The 14299-nt window shown below is 40.3% G+C and overlaps 1 protein-coding gene across 10 annotated transcripts in view; it reads left to right on the top strand.

The window, feature by feature from the left end:
• Positions 1 to 14299, top strand: part of LOC139458423 (rho GTPase-activating protein 32-like) — a 178535-nt gene that overhangs the window by 45058 nt on the left and 119178 nt on the right. Inside the window, exon 1 of one of the 10 annotated variants that reach the window (XM_071239852.1) lies at positions 8701 to 8957. The exons of 8 other annotated variants lie outside the window; for them this stretch is intronic. The gene's annotated coding sequence lies outside the window, so the exon portion shown is untranslated. Of the gene's footprint in view, positions 1 to 8700; positions 8958 to 10076; positions 10172 to 14299 lie in introns of those variants that run through there. One more of the 10 variants, XM_071239855.1, reaches the window with a different exon arrangement.

Consider the following 14299-nt stretch of genomic DNA (forward strand, 5'->3'; position numbering starts at 1 on the left):
ACAAGTTGGGAGTTAATTGGCATTAGCTGAAGATGTGGATCTGTCTTAACTAATGTGGTATTTTGGCTTAAAGCAAATATTTCACTCTCTCCAAGCATGTGGAAATTGTTTTTACTGATGGATTTTGCGAAGTGCTGAAGAAACATTAGGACTGGGAGGTGCTCATTTCGAAATCTCTTCACTGCCAGTCAAAGCAGGAAAATTGTTATAAATCATTTGAAGTGTGTTTATGACCACTGTAAGGCAGAAGTTGTGTCATTTTGGAGCTTTTAGATGTTGATCAAAGCTTCCTGGAATCCCGGAAATTTAAGTAAATTAAGAACAATTACTTTCAAAATGATTCACTGATTTAAGTTATTTCATTGTAAAAAATGCCAAATGAATGGTCCATAATTAGAATGTAATTGGTGAATACCGGCTGTGTGGAATGTGTGTGGAGAGGAGCAGGAGCTGTGGGCTTTGGCTGCGGTGTTGTCACTGATAGCGGACCCAGGCAGAGCGTCGCTGATGCCAGGATCTAATCTTTTGATGTGACTCTGACAAAGTTCTCAATTAGGACCTGATTGTCACTCTGTAATTGAATACCTGGTCTCTGGTCTGCTCCCAGGACATCGGTGGCGGCACGCTGTACATGTCAGGGTAACGCATGTGTACAAGCAATTTTCATTGGCTGATCCAGTGGGGAGCCCTGAGTTTTGTTTCAGGCTGCCGTGACACATCGTGGATGGGGAAATTTGCATCAACACGTCGCCACCGAGATGGCCCCATCTCTCACTCAGCAGTTCATCATAACAGAAATGCATTGTTTTTGTATGTTGATGAGCAGTTGCTCTGAAAACATGTCCAGGACAATTCTACAGAACATGATTTATTCATGATTCATAATTTCACCTTAATTGTTAGACTTGCACAAGTCTCTAAGGCAATGATTTTTCATTTGAATCATAATTTATTGATCATATAAATAATAAGAACAAGTTGTCCCTATAAGAGACTGGCATCCTGTACTGTCCACAAATCTAGACTTGCCTATCAGGAGGACAGGATTACTACACATCCATGGACTTTTCTTTCAGTACAAAAGGATGAATTAGTCCACAGTTGTGGTGCCCGACCATGTTGTTCATGCTATCAACCAATGGTTGTGTGATATAGCTGCAATATTGCTACTGCACTGAACATTCACTAAACCAACCAACCAACCAACCAACCAACCAACCAACCAATCAATCATTAGTTGATGCTGGAACATTAGTTGGCAAGAATGCATTATGCCACCTTCCACCATTTTGGTAAGGGATGTGCACGAGCTCAATTCATTAAGTAACTGCTTCTAAGTTTTTCAAACGCCATTTGGGGGGGGGGGGGGGGGGGGGTCTTACCCCTCATACAACAACTTGAATTAAATGCTTTCATTAGTAAATGTAATGTATAGTTACCAAAGTAGATACAAAGTATGTGTTCGCTGAAATGTGGCTCCGACGGATGTCACTGATAAGTTTGTTGCACGCCATTATGGAACATCTAAATTTCGAGGTACTTTTTTAGTGTTGATGTCCAATTTTCGACGTTTATGCATTGCTTTGATGTTTAATTTCAAGGTTTAATAATATTAAACCATACAAATGCAAGTGGGGTCCTTTTTTCTGCTTATTTGAACTTTATGGCCCTATTTTTCAAATCGTGATGCTGTTGCGTGCAGCTTTATTAGTAACATCAAACAAACATGACTATTAGGTGTCTGTAATAATGTACCCATTAGGTTTCCTCATTGACATATTATTTTAGAGCTCTGACATTTTTAAAATCGATATACCAGTAGCTATAATTTGGACCAATCTGAAATGCTGCACTCTTCCCACACATAACATGGCACTGTCAGATACTGGTGGATATATGAACAATGGCACCCTTGCAAGGTCTTGTGAAGTACATAATAACAGCCACTGGCCATAGAAAGTGTTGGCGTCATTGTGGTGGACTTCCCCTCCTTTGTGTTTCTAGTGTGTAGTTAAAAATATTAAGATGGAGTAGGTTTGAAGCACTGGAGTGGAGATAGTATCTCAACCGTTCTCCAGGAATAACAGCACTTGGGGGGTCAGGGGGTACAGTACCACAGCATCATGGGAGGGGGCAATATTGTTGTCGTCTCTCATGCATTAAAATTATGCCCTGATGAGATGGAGTACATACCACTGCCATTGCACCTCATAAAAAATCCAGGTTTGCTTGGTCTTTCTTCAGCTGTGTTTATTAAAAATTTGTTTCTGAAGCAAAGCAAATTGATCTTTGTCGTAAATAAATTTAAAGACTGGTAACAAGCATCACTTTAAACACTAAAATGTCATAAAATAAGTTGCACAATTAGTGAAAAACATTTTTTTATATTTTTTCCTTAAAAACTGGTAAGTTTCTACTACATTATGATACCTTAACTATTGGGCAGTTTGGCAAGGACTACAGGACTACTGCCAATTTCTAACACTGGCTTTACAGCCCCTGCTTTAAGACAGTTGCAGCAGATTTCCCTGGCAGCTCCCTGGCTTAGGTCAGAACCACACTGTCATTACACTGTTAATTCTAACTTGTCCAGTTTAGTAAATCCCAGGATGAGCAATCAGTAGATTGCCGGATTGTTCATTTCGCACATGCCAACATTACAACCAGACCTGGCCGTAATGTAATCACTGCAGTCCTTAGGGAAGATTGGTCACACAGCTGATTGGGAGGTCCTGATTGCCAACGGTCAACTCCGTTATTACCATTCTGATTGGTCAGATTGAACATATTCATTCTGGTTGGTCAAGTCTGAATTTACATTATGATTGGTCAATTTAGTTTATGGTCTTGTTATGGTAGTAATTTCTCATTTCTGTTGATTGTAGATTTTGTGTCTTTTCAGAAGAAATATATTTGGGAAAGAAACTGGTTTTCTGATCAAGTCGGTGTCAGTCACAGCCTTTCAATCTTTTTATCTTCTGTCCGTGGCATTTATTGGGGTGATTCATGACCCGGCGTGTAATAACTCAGGCTCTGCTTTATCACCCAGTTATGCTGAACGGTCACTTTGACTGGGGCATATAATGAATGGTCAGTCGGTTTTATGACCAGCCTTACTTCTGGGAGGCCTCCCCAGACTCACATGAAACACGGCAACTTGGACAAATGTCTTTGATTTATGTTTTATTAATGATAAAATACTGCTTCTCAGTTTGCAAACTATCGTCATGAAATCTGTCAATATTTGACATCAAACTCCCACAATTTGGGAAAATAAGCTTGTACTTGGTAATTTCAGATATGTTCACATCAGGATCTGTTTCAGAGACAAAGAAACATGGCAACATAACTGGATTTTGTCCAACATTTGTCATGAAGATATAATGCAATTACGAAGCTTCCAGTGACAGTATATCAGTATCTTGTCCATGGTGGTTTGTAATGTTTGCCATGTTAACCAGACATGTCTAAAGCCCAGGGATATGGTCAGTTTGAACACAGTATCACCTATAGGTTAATTTGGGCAGGGGTGGTACAGTAGTCAGTGCTTGGCTCACAGAGTTGAGATTAACTCTGTTCTGTTCTTGGTTTGTCAGCCCGCTCGGGGGTTTCACCAAAGTAATAAATGTCATCACTTCACGCTCTCATTAAGCCGGCATGCTGTGACATATCTGGAATACTGACATGCTGTGATATATCTGGAATACTGACATGCTGTAATATAACTGGAATACTGACATGCTGTAATATAAGTGGAATACTGACATGCTGTACTATAACTGGAATACTGACATGCTGTGATATAACTGGAATACTGACATGCTGTGATATAACTGGAATACTGACATGCTGTGATATAACTGGAATACTGACATGCTGTAATATAACTGGAATACTGACATGCTGTAATATAACTGGAATACTGACATGGTGTGATATAAATGAAAATTTATAATACTGTTCAAAGTGTTTTTAAATCATACTCACTTAGCTGCCAGTTTCAGTGGACAAGATCTACCTTGAATATCATCCTTGGTCTGTGAATACCATGCCCATGCTTGTTGGTTTACCAATGTGTGAAATTACCTTTGAGCTTTGTCCTGCACCAAGACTGTGAAATATATGTATATGTTAGTCTACTTGACTCTTTCACTTATATATATCTGTTTATCTGTGATGTTCCCCAGCAGCTAATGTGCATGCACTTGACCGGAATACTGCTGAACTGTACCTGGATAACAATGTAAACATAAATATAAACACGCCATAAAAAGGACTGTGCTCAAAGATCTGGTAACTATTTCCAGTCTGGTGATATATTTCCTGCCCCATGTGAAACTTAGACAGTGTATCTGTGTATGAAGGTAGTAAGTGACCGCCAGGTTGGTATGCACACAAAGTTGGTTCAAATGACTTGCTGGGACTGGCAATTGGTCGTAGCTAAGTGCCCCTTCAACGAGAGAATATTTTTTTCATAATGGTGTGTTATTTTCAAATCAAACTTGATAGACTAAAATTGCTTTTTAGTGACAAAAACTCTTTGTTCAGCGTTTAATCTATACAATTTTTGTGAAATAAGATGCCATAGAACTTCAAAGTTCAGGTCTAGTTAGTAAGATCCCTGATGGATTAGGAACATCTTTCAGGTCCAGCTTAATATTTAATTGATAAATTCAGATGGTTTTATGGAATCAAAGAACCCCTTTGTTCCCGAACATGCCTCGAGTGAAATATTGATTTAGAGAGATCACCTGTACTTCTGTCTCTCCACCCTGACCTCGTCAGTTGCAGTGAATATTTGATACGCTTCATAATGTCCGGTCAATGTAGCATGGCAGGATAATAGACATATTTGCCCCCTTTGTCCTGTCTCCACAGGTGTTACTGCACAGCAATAATACATGAACAGTGTGGCATGAAACATTAAGTCATTCATACCAGTCACACATGAATGGTCTTCGTTTTACAAATACAATATGTCTCTAACCTACAAGGTGTTACTGCAGATATTATAAAAAATGGACAAATAATAAATTTTGTTATTTCATTCAAGGCATGCAGTAATAATTATTTTGTTTGATAGGCATTACTTAGAAGTTGACGGATGACAAGATAGACACAATTTTTTTATGGATAACAACTTCTTTAATACTGTCGCTTTTCACAGTATTAAAGAAGTTGTTATCCATAAATTTTTTTTGTGTCTATCTAGTAATAATTATGTTTTTCATTTTCATAACTTTTTCCGTCGCGCCAACACAACTGTTTGAAGAGATCAGTGATTCTATTTGGGGCAGATAGTATTGGAACATTTTATTATTTGTCAACTTTTTATGGTATGTTCATCTATATTATGATGAATTTGAAAACATCAGTAAAAGTCTAGTCCAGTAGAATTCAGAGCAGTTTAGTAAGCTCTGATAATAATAGGCCATATATTAACACTAAAATGTGTGAAAAAGGATGCTAAGAGGTTGAGTCAAGTTTGGGCGAGTAGACACAAAAGGTTTGGGCACATACTCTTCTCTTTTGAAAAGTCATCCAATTTTTCCAACAAGGTAAATTAGACCTGGCTGTGTTGTGTCCTGTAGACTGGAACGGGAAACAGCCACAGTTCCCCATGTCCTGTGTTAAAAAACTATCACTAGCCATGAATCATGCAGATCAATACACAGCTACCAACTTATTCCTTTACCCTGGCAGCCAAACAGAACCAGCCACAGTTGTATGGGTGAATGATGTTGATGTGAATGAATACTGACAAGTGATGGATACATCCCCAGGATTTCTACCACTGCTGTACGTGAAGCCAGGCTTCATTGGGGGGGGGGGAAACTGTTTCAATATGCATTGGATTTTGTCCAATCATACCCTGTGGAAACAATACAGAACCCAAATGTTTGTAGTTTTATTATGAGTCACAACTCTTTGAGGATAAAACTGACTGCTTACTTTGAACTTCTTAGTGGTGCTAAGTATGCTTGACAGACCTTTGGGGTATCTACAAATGCCAAAATCATTTCTGTACATGTAAAACGATTATATTTTGCATTGAAGGCTCATGGCCACAAACTCTCATCTTGTCGTATTCAGTATTGTCCAAGTTTCTACTACTGATGATTATGAAGAACATGTGGGGCTTATGGGAATTACATGGCCAAACTCGTGAAGATCAGGGTAGAGAAAAGGTCTTCAGCAACCCATGCTTGCCGTAAAGGGTGACTACGCTTGCTGTAAAGGGCGACTATGCTTGTCGTAAAAGGCAACTAATGGGATCGGGTGGTCAGGCAGGGAATCCCTGACATGGTTGATGCATGTCTTCGTATCCCAAGTATGTAGATCAATGCGAGTCATGATGTCAATCGCTGGATTGTGCAGCAATAACTGCAGTATTAAACATCACTCACTCACTCACTCACTCACTCACTCACTCACTCACTCACTCACTCACCCCACCCCTCAGTTTTTAGTAAGCTGGAACTCAGGGAGAAATGTCTTGAACATGACTACTGTCACAATCATAACATCTCAATCCTGAAGAAATGTCTTTGGGGCATATGGGGCGTGTCCCCGTAAACAGGTTAATGCTTCCAAATTATAACTGTCACTAAATTGGGAGTCTCACGGTGTGGCATGTATCGTTTCATGATTTAATCCAGTATTGATTATTAAAAACGTAATATGTTATTGTTATGATGATTAGCAATAACGCAGCTTGATAACAAGCAACGCTTGCATTACCTTGACACTCATCATTGAAACACAATGCTAAATATGATTGCATTGCTATCATTAGAACAAGCCGGAATTAACCAGTCATGTGAGGTAACCGAGAAGTGATATTGGTGATCGGAAGCTGCATGGAAGCGTAAGGGCGGTCGGGTAGCCTAGTGGTTAAAGCGTTCGCACGTCACGCCGAAGACCCGGGTTCGATTTCCGACACGGGTACAATGTGTGAAGCCCATTTCTGGTGTCCCCCACAGTGATATTGCTGGAATATTGCCTAAGCGGCCTAAAATCATACTCACTTACTCACTCACTCACTATCTCAGTGGGCTAGCACTATAAGATCAGCATTAGCCTGGACTAGCACAAGCTGTGGGCAATAATCTTGAATGTTTGAACTAATTTTGTTCACTTTTTAACTGCTTGATCTCTAAAAACATGTTTAACTTGTTGTGTATGATATTTATAAGTTCCCCTTTGTCAATTTTGTAAGCACCAAGGACCCTTGATACCATTACAGCGACTACAGTACGCTGTTTACAACCTACACTGAGGAATGCGTATTGAAGCTACCCGTGTTCAGCCACCTGTGTCACTGAGGAGCACACATGTGCAGGTTCCGTACAGGGTGTTGTGTCTGTACAGCGTCAAGGTCTGGTGCAGCTGCTTGTGTCGAGACTGTGGCTGTCCTTGTTCATTGAAATCAGGACCGACATTATGCTACATGTTTGTGGGTGTGAAATAATACATGGGTGCATCGTGAGTTTTCATGCAATGACACGATACTCTAAACATACTTTTTGACTGTATCAATACAAGACGATACACTTGCTGAAATAACTTTTTTACTACTCATTTAATGCCCCTCAAGCTTTTTTGTCAGTCAAATACTGCAAAATGTGTTGTAATTAGCGTTTCAAGTTCATGACTCAAAATAACCAAAACGTACATGACTTTTTGTGTCTATAGCTAGCCTTTCCCTGCTCTGTAATATTTATAGTCATGAAGTAACTTTCCACAGGATTTGACGAACATATGCGTATCGCGATAGATATCCTTGTACAGCAAGTGGTACCTAGTATCTGAGGACGGAAGATGAAATATCCTTTGCTTCTATTTGTTTTAAATTTAGACACCAACTAACTGGGTTCACTGAGTGTTTTGTACCCCGGTGGTGTGAATCGATGCTTTTAATATCAATCACTGGGTTATCTCATCATACAGTTGGAATATTGCTGAGTGCAGTGTTATACAAGAAAAATTCTTTAAAATTTACTCAGTATGTTTTCTATTGTGATGTTTTGTAGTCTGGTTATATTTATTCACCCTTCTGTGGAATTACACTAAAATCTTTATGTAACAAATAACTGCTGTTTCAGAGACACTACTAGGCTGTCCTAGAGTCCCTATACCATAGTGTTTTTCCTTCAGTCCAGCCTTTACTGTAATGCTTGGTATAATAGCCCTAATGAAACAAGTTTAGATTTTTCACAGGTTCTGAATCTCCCATCTCACTGGGGCTCATTTACAGTTTAAACAGAGTTGTTTGTTTCTATCAAAGTTATGTATTTTCAGAGACTAAGTGTTAATCTAAGACACTGCAGACAAATAAAAATTAAGTCAGAAATATGAGGCGTAATCTAAAGAAAAGAGCTGCTGCTAATAGGACATTCCAGCTGTATCCATAGCGTTCTTTGTTACCAATGTATCAGTGTTGTAGCCGTACTCTTATTGAAATTGTTCATAATTGATCTTTTCATCCATAAAAATACAAAATGGCCCCCAAAAATGTTTACCCGATATCAAAATTGATTGAAAATTAATTAATTCATCCAAGATAATTCACTACGGCCAAAACAAATGTTCGCTAACTTGTTATAATGAGGCAGCTGCATGATCCCGAGTGTGTGGTATAATGAAGTGACCAACTGCTCATTGAGGAGAAGTGGGAAGTATAGCAGGGGAAATGAAGGCCATGTGTGTGTAGGAGAGTCTGTGGGTGAGACGGGCATAAACACTCGTAACACACTACTAGATAGTATCACCCACTACATACAGTGTTGTCTTGCTGGACAGCTCATACTGGAGAATTACTGGATATATACACACCTCCGAGGACTAGCTGGCAAGAGGTTGGTACACAATGCCTCGTTGATGGTGATGTGTGGAGAAAAATTGATACTGGGGAATAACTGGATATACATACACCTTGGTGGACTAGTTCTCTACAGGTTGGTATACAATGCCTTGTTGATGGTGATGTGTAATTGATAGAGGGCAGTATGAATGCAGTCTCAAGGAGTTGGGCAGTGTGGATGAGGAAGCTTTGTTAATACTGAATAATATCGTTTGAGAATTTAGGTGATGAAATCTGTTTGTGTCGTAGATGATTAAGAATATTGTTATAGATGATTTCAGAGATAATGATGAATGTTTTAGGGTTTTATTTTCTTCTCTTGTCCTAGTTTTGATGATTCTGTTTTAATATCACTGGTCATGGCCATAGTCACATAGATCTACAAGTTGGTGATATTAATTCATATAGTTTTATATATGTAAATTTATATAGCACCAGTTTCCAGATTGGATATATCCTCGTTTTAGATTTCTACATAAACGTGTTCCACTTCATATCTTAATCAAATACTAAATGTTCTTCACCTGAGTAGTTTAATGTGAAATAAATACTGGTTGCTGAGGTATCTGCCTGCACAAAGGGTAGTGGTGTATGTTCCGGGGAATGTCGGTAGTAGCCCGTGGTCCAGGCTTCCTGTGCTGTGTTCATCAATTACGCTTAATGAGAGGCATGCTCCATTACCCCCTACAGCTCACCGGCTGTAACAGTGGTAACTCACCGCTGCAGGAGACGAGGATCAGCCTCCGTAGCGAACATGCTTCCACTGTTGCATCCTAAGATTCAGCAAGTTAGATCTCCGAGAAACCTGTAGCTGCAAGGCAGTCATGTTTCAGGAATAAATCAGCCTCTTTGATAACTGATGTCACAATGTTGAATCATGGCTGACAATGGGAGTGAGATACGCATGATAATTCCCAAGCTTGCCTGTCTTTGTGTACAGGAGCTGAGATTGAGGAAATCAGCTCGGACTGAGAGTCTGTCTGCTATCTGGTTGGCCTTTGTGATGACAACTCTCACCCAACGCGGTAGTGACTGCGTTTAACATACAACAAACACTTCACATATTTCAGCCTCCTTTGTAGAAGATTTCTTTGTGTCTGGAGTAATTTATTCGCCTGGAGTTTACCTTGAGGGTTACATAGCTGTGTGGGCCGCATGACAAGGTGATACAAGACTTTGTCGACATGTGTGGATGTTGTGTTTATGTACCTAGGTACATGTGGATATAACAAGTTCAGCTGGAGTTTACCAACTCAGGTGTGGACAATACACCAGTGGATCGGCTTCCAACACTCACAGCTCAGTCATGTAAGTGGGCTGACAACGACTTCTACCTGATGGTGTGGGTGCCCAGTTCAGATAGGATGTCCTCGATAAGAACTAGTTATGTGTTAGCTGGCACAATTACACTTTACTACAGTGTTATCCAGTTTGGATATCTATGTCATTGTAGTTTGTCTATTTCACCACTAAATATCTGATTCTGGAAGCACTTCCATTGTTATGGTCATGTAAATTTCACTAAGGAATGAAAGCCTGTACGAATAATGGAATGGATTGACAATGATGTGAGTTATATGTTCAGGTAGTGATGATCGATTGCTTGATTGATTATTATTATGAATGGATGATTAATATGAATTGGTTTTGACAAATGATCATTGATAACATTCCAACCAATTTCCAACCCTAAAATTAGGCTGGTACTCTTAAACACCCATAATGGACGGCATTGATGTGGAAACGGGCGTATTGATGATATGAGTCATATCTCCCCACTTGTCAATATTGATACGCTGTTTGCTTTCTTCAAGTTTAACACAATCTGGCATGCTCCATTTGTTGAATTGGTTTTGCTTTTGTGCTGTGTTAATGCAATCGAACTGTCCTTAAGCCATGATGCTGGTGGTTTGTGTGTGTTAATGTCACATGTTGGGTCAGATAGTGCATGTTCGGGATGAACCTGTTAAGTACACAGGTTAATAATTCCTTAACTTCAAGCTCCAGTGACTCTGTTTCTGTGTGGCAAGTGTTAAACTGTCTAGTATCGTATAGCTGCTGGTATTTAGATTGCAGTATTACCATGTCACCATGTGGTTGACTGGACATGTGATACGCTTTTCATGCCATTTCCAGTGAATTTTGTAACCTGACAGACAAGGGGTTTATTGTGATGTGTGCGAACTCTGAGTGTGAGCTGTGATCACCAGTGGATTATTGACAGTTGGATGGCCTTGACCTTGCAGCAAGACAGATCTGAGTAAACTCGGAGTAGTCTCTAGCGGTCGTGTGGACTCTGTACATTGAGGAGGTTTGTTCTCACTAATTAGCTGTGTGTGTTCTAAGTCCTGTACGTTGTTTAATTAGGAAGCTTATGTGTTCTGGTCTGTTTGTTGTCCATCATCTACTTCCCATCAGCCTCTCAGACCACACAACAGGGGATCTGGAATAGTGGTTATAGTGTAGTTCACTTGATTTGCTGGTCCTTGCTTAGCACCCCTTGTCTTCCATCTCGGAAAAAAATAAATTTTCCCCCCAAATTCGTGAATTCATAATAATGCTTCAGACTGTTGAAAAAAAGATGCCATGCCTGCCACAAGAATTACATGGTTGCAAAGCGGTTGTTGAAGACCAATTCTAACGGGATCTTCAGGAGTAACATTGGGAATGTGTGACAATGACATAGATTAGGGTGTAACAATACATTGCTAATTTATCAGTAAGTTTGTTGTCAGACATCGAGCAGTTATAAGTGGACAAACTTAGTTCAAACGTAGATGAAACTAAAATCCTTTCATTATTTACTAGGCACATATATGTATATATATCTCTTCTACGCTGCTGTTGTTTTTAAGCAAATCTATGATGTATGCAAGAAAATAAAGACAATTTTCGGTCTTAAAAGGGGCGTTTATGAAGATTTCTTAAACAATACTTACAGTCTAGAAGTTCAGGGTCAGGGGCACTTATTGGAGTAGTGCGCTTACTATGGCGAATACGGTATGAGGATTAACGACTCATGGTTTCTTGTAGTAATAGCCCTTTCCTCACATCAACATGTCTCCAACAGTAATTGTCCCAGAAGGACCAAGGACCCAGGGTCTGTACTAACAAGGTTTCCCAGTACATCAGTTGACATCATGCTCACTCATTCAGCTGTAGGCTAATGCCTTGTTATCAACAGATGTCTCTTCACACAGATTTTGAAAAAGCTCTAAATTGAATTTTGGATTCGGTAGCAGAAGAGCCGCAGCATGAGTTGAAATCAATAGTGGATCTGTTGCTTTTTGTGTCCATTGTTGGCAGTGAGTTGAAGTGTGGAGCTCAGTGTCAGGATAGGGTGGGGGAGGAGGATTACCCCAGTCAGTGTGTGATGGTGGGTAGTGATAAGTCGGAGTGAGTCAGGCAGGAGACACTGGGTCATGTGTAGGTTGCTGTTTTCTTCCATTATTGGAAGGCTGCAAGGTTTGGTGAGTCACTCCATACTGAAGGAACATCTCTGACAGAGTTTATAGAGATTCTTGTCCTGGCCATCTTGCACAAAGCAATCTTTGCTCTAGGACTATCATCTTCCCAAGGCAGGGGGCGGTTGGGTAGCCTAGTGGTTAAAGCATTTGCTCGTCGCGCTGGACCCGAGTTCAATTCCCAGGTACAATGTGTGGAGCCCATTTCTGGTGTCCCCCGTCGTGATATTGCTGGAATATTGCTAAAAGCGGTGTAAAACCATACTCACTCACTCACTCACTCACTCATGCACTCACCCACCCACCCACCCACTCACTCACTCACTCACTCACTCACCCACCCACCCACTCACTCACTCACTCACTCACCCACCCACCAAAGGCAAGAGTGTGAACTGACTACAAATGTCCAGTTTCCGTCCTGTCACTATTGCCGCAGCCACAGTTACAACATCTCGTGGTGATGTCAGACATGACTGGAGGAAGTTATTTAGAAAATGAAATGCTTGGCTTTGATCATGTTCTCTCTGAGGAAAACACTTCACTGTTAGAAGATATGAGATAAATTATTTGCAATGTTGGAACTTCAATTAAATGAAAAAAAAGGAATGTTTTAATGTTTCCTGTAAGTGTGTTGCACTCATTAGCACGGAGGAGGGGGATGCAGTGGAGGCTGTTTGATGCGGCCTACCTGTGGGTGCTGTAGGTGAGGATATAGCAGCAGCAGCAGCAGCTGAGATAATGGCTGCATCAGTCCTGTGGAGCTCCCCAGCTCCTCCTGCATAGCACTGTGGTGAAATGGGGTTTAAAGTCGCGTCCAAGATTGTTGCACTTATATAGCAACGTGCCTGTGCGTGCGTGTGTGTGGCTGCTTGTACTAGTCCGGACTAAAGCCGATTTTATAGTGCTAGCTGAATGAGATACCATGTCTCAGTTTAACAAGAATTCCTCATTCAGACACAGTATTCTGGCTCCAAGCAGACCAGTCCTTGTTTTTGCCCCTTAATGCCAAGCACCATCTAGGGTAACAAGTTGGTTTGGTTGGTTTGTTTTTTAACGCTGCACTCAGCAATATTCCAGCTATATGACGGCCGTCTGTAAATAATCGAGTCTGGACCAGACAATCCAGTGATTAATATCATGAGCATCGATCCACGCAATTGGGATCGATGACATGCATCAACCAAGTCAGCTAGTCTGACCATCCGATCCCGTTAGTCGCCTTTTACGACAAGCAGGGGTTGCTGAAGACCTATTCTACTCCGGATCTTCAAGGGTAACAAGTAGCATCTTTAACGTCTTTTGTAATGAAGTGGCTGGGGAACGAACCCCAGGCCTTCTGGGCGGATGCTCTACCACTAGACCACGGAGGTGGGCTCCATGGGAGTGGGATAGCCTTGTGGTAAAGCTTATCCTCCCTCTCCCTCTTGTCCAATGCTAAAGTACGGATAATCGGTTTTCTCTTTGAACACTTTGAACATGTAATTCAAATTTCTGAACGACTGAAATTATCAGACTGAAATTTTTTTTGTTCACTTGAGGAATAAGGAATGAATCTAGATGTATCAAATTACACAGAGCATTTTCATCCTTTTTTTTCTGGCGTCAGAATAATGTATCAGCACACAATGTTTTTATTAATTCGGGTTCATTTGAAATCAAAAGACACGCGATTCTATTTATTATCCCAAATCATTCTTCCAACACATTTTTGGTTTGTAAACTTTAATAAGCAGTCTTTAGGGAAGGACAAAGGGCATCTATCCAGTTTCAGAGGCAGAGAGATGATTGTGATGTCATGGAAACGGATGATGTCTCAATGGTCTTCAAAAGTCTTCAAAGCACTGTGATGCAATTTCATTACAGTGATATCTCATAGAAGATGTTGCCCGTGGAAGACCGTTACATTTTTGGATAATGAATCAAAATTTTTAAACAAAGAGTTAAGAAATGATAAAATTAGAATTTTATT

Source organism: Haliotis cracherodii, unplaced genomic scaffold (genome assembly GCF_022045235.1).
Source record: "Haliotis cracherodii isolate W230 unplaced genomic scaffold, xgHalCrac1.p SCAF_12, whole genome shotgun sequence".
In the NCBI taxonomy this organism is placed as follows: Eukaryota; Metazoa; Mollusca; class Gastropoda; order Lepetellida; family Haliotidae; genus Haliotis; species Haliotis cracherodii.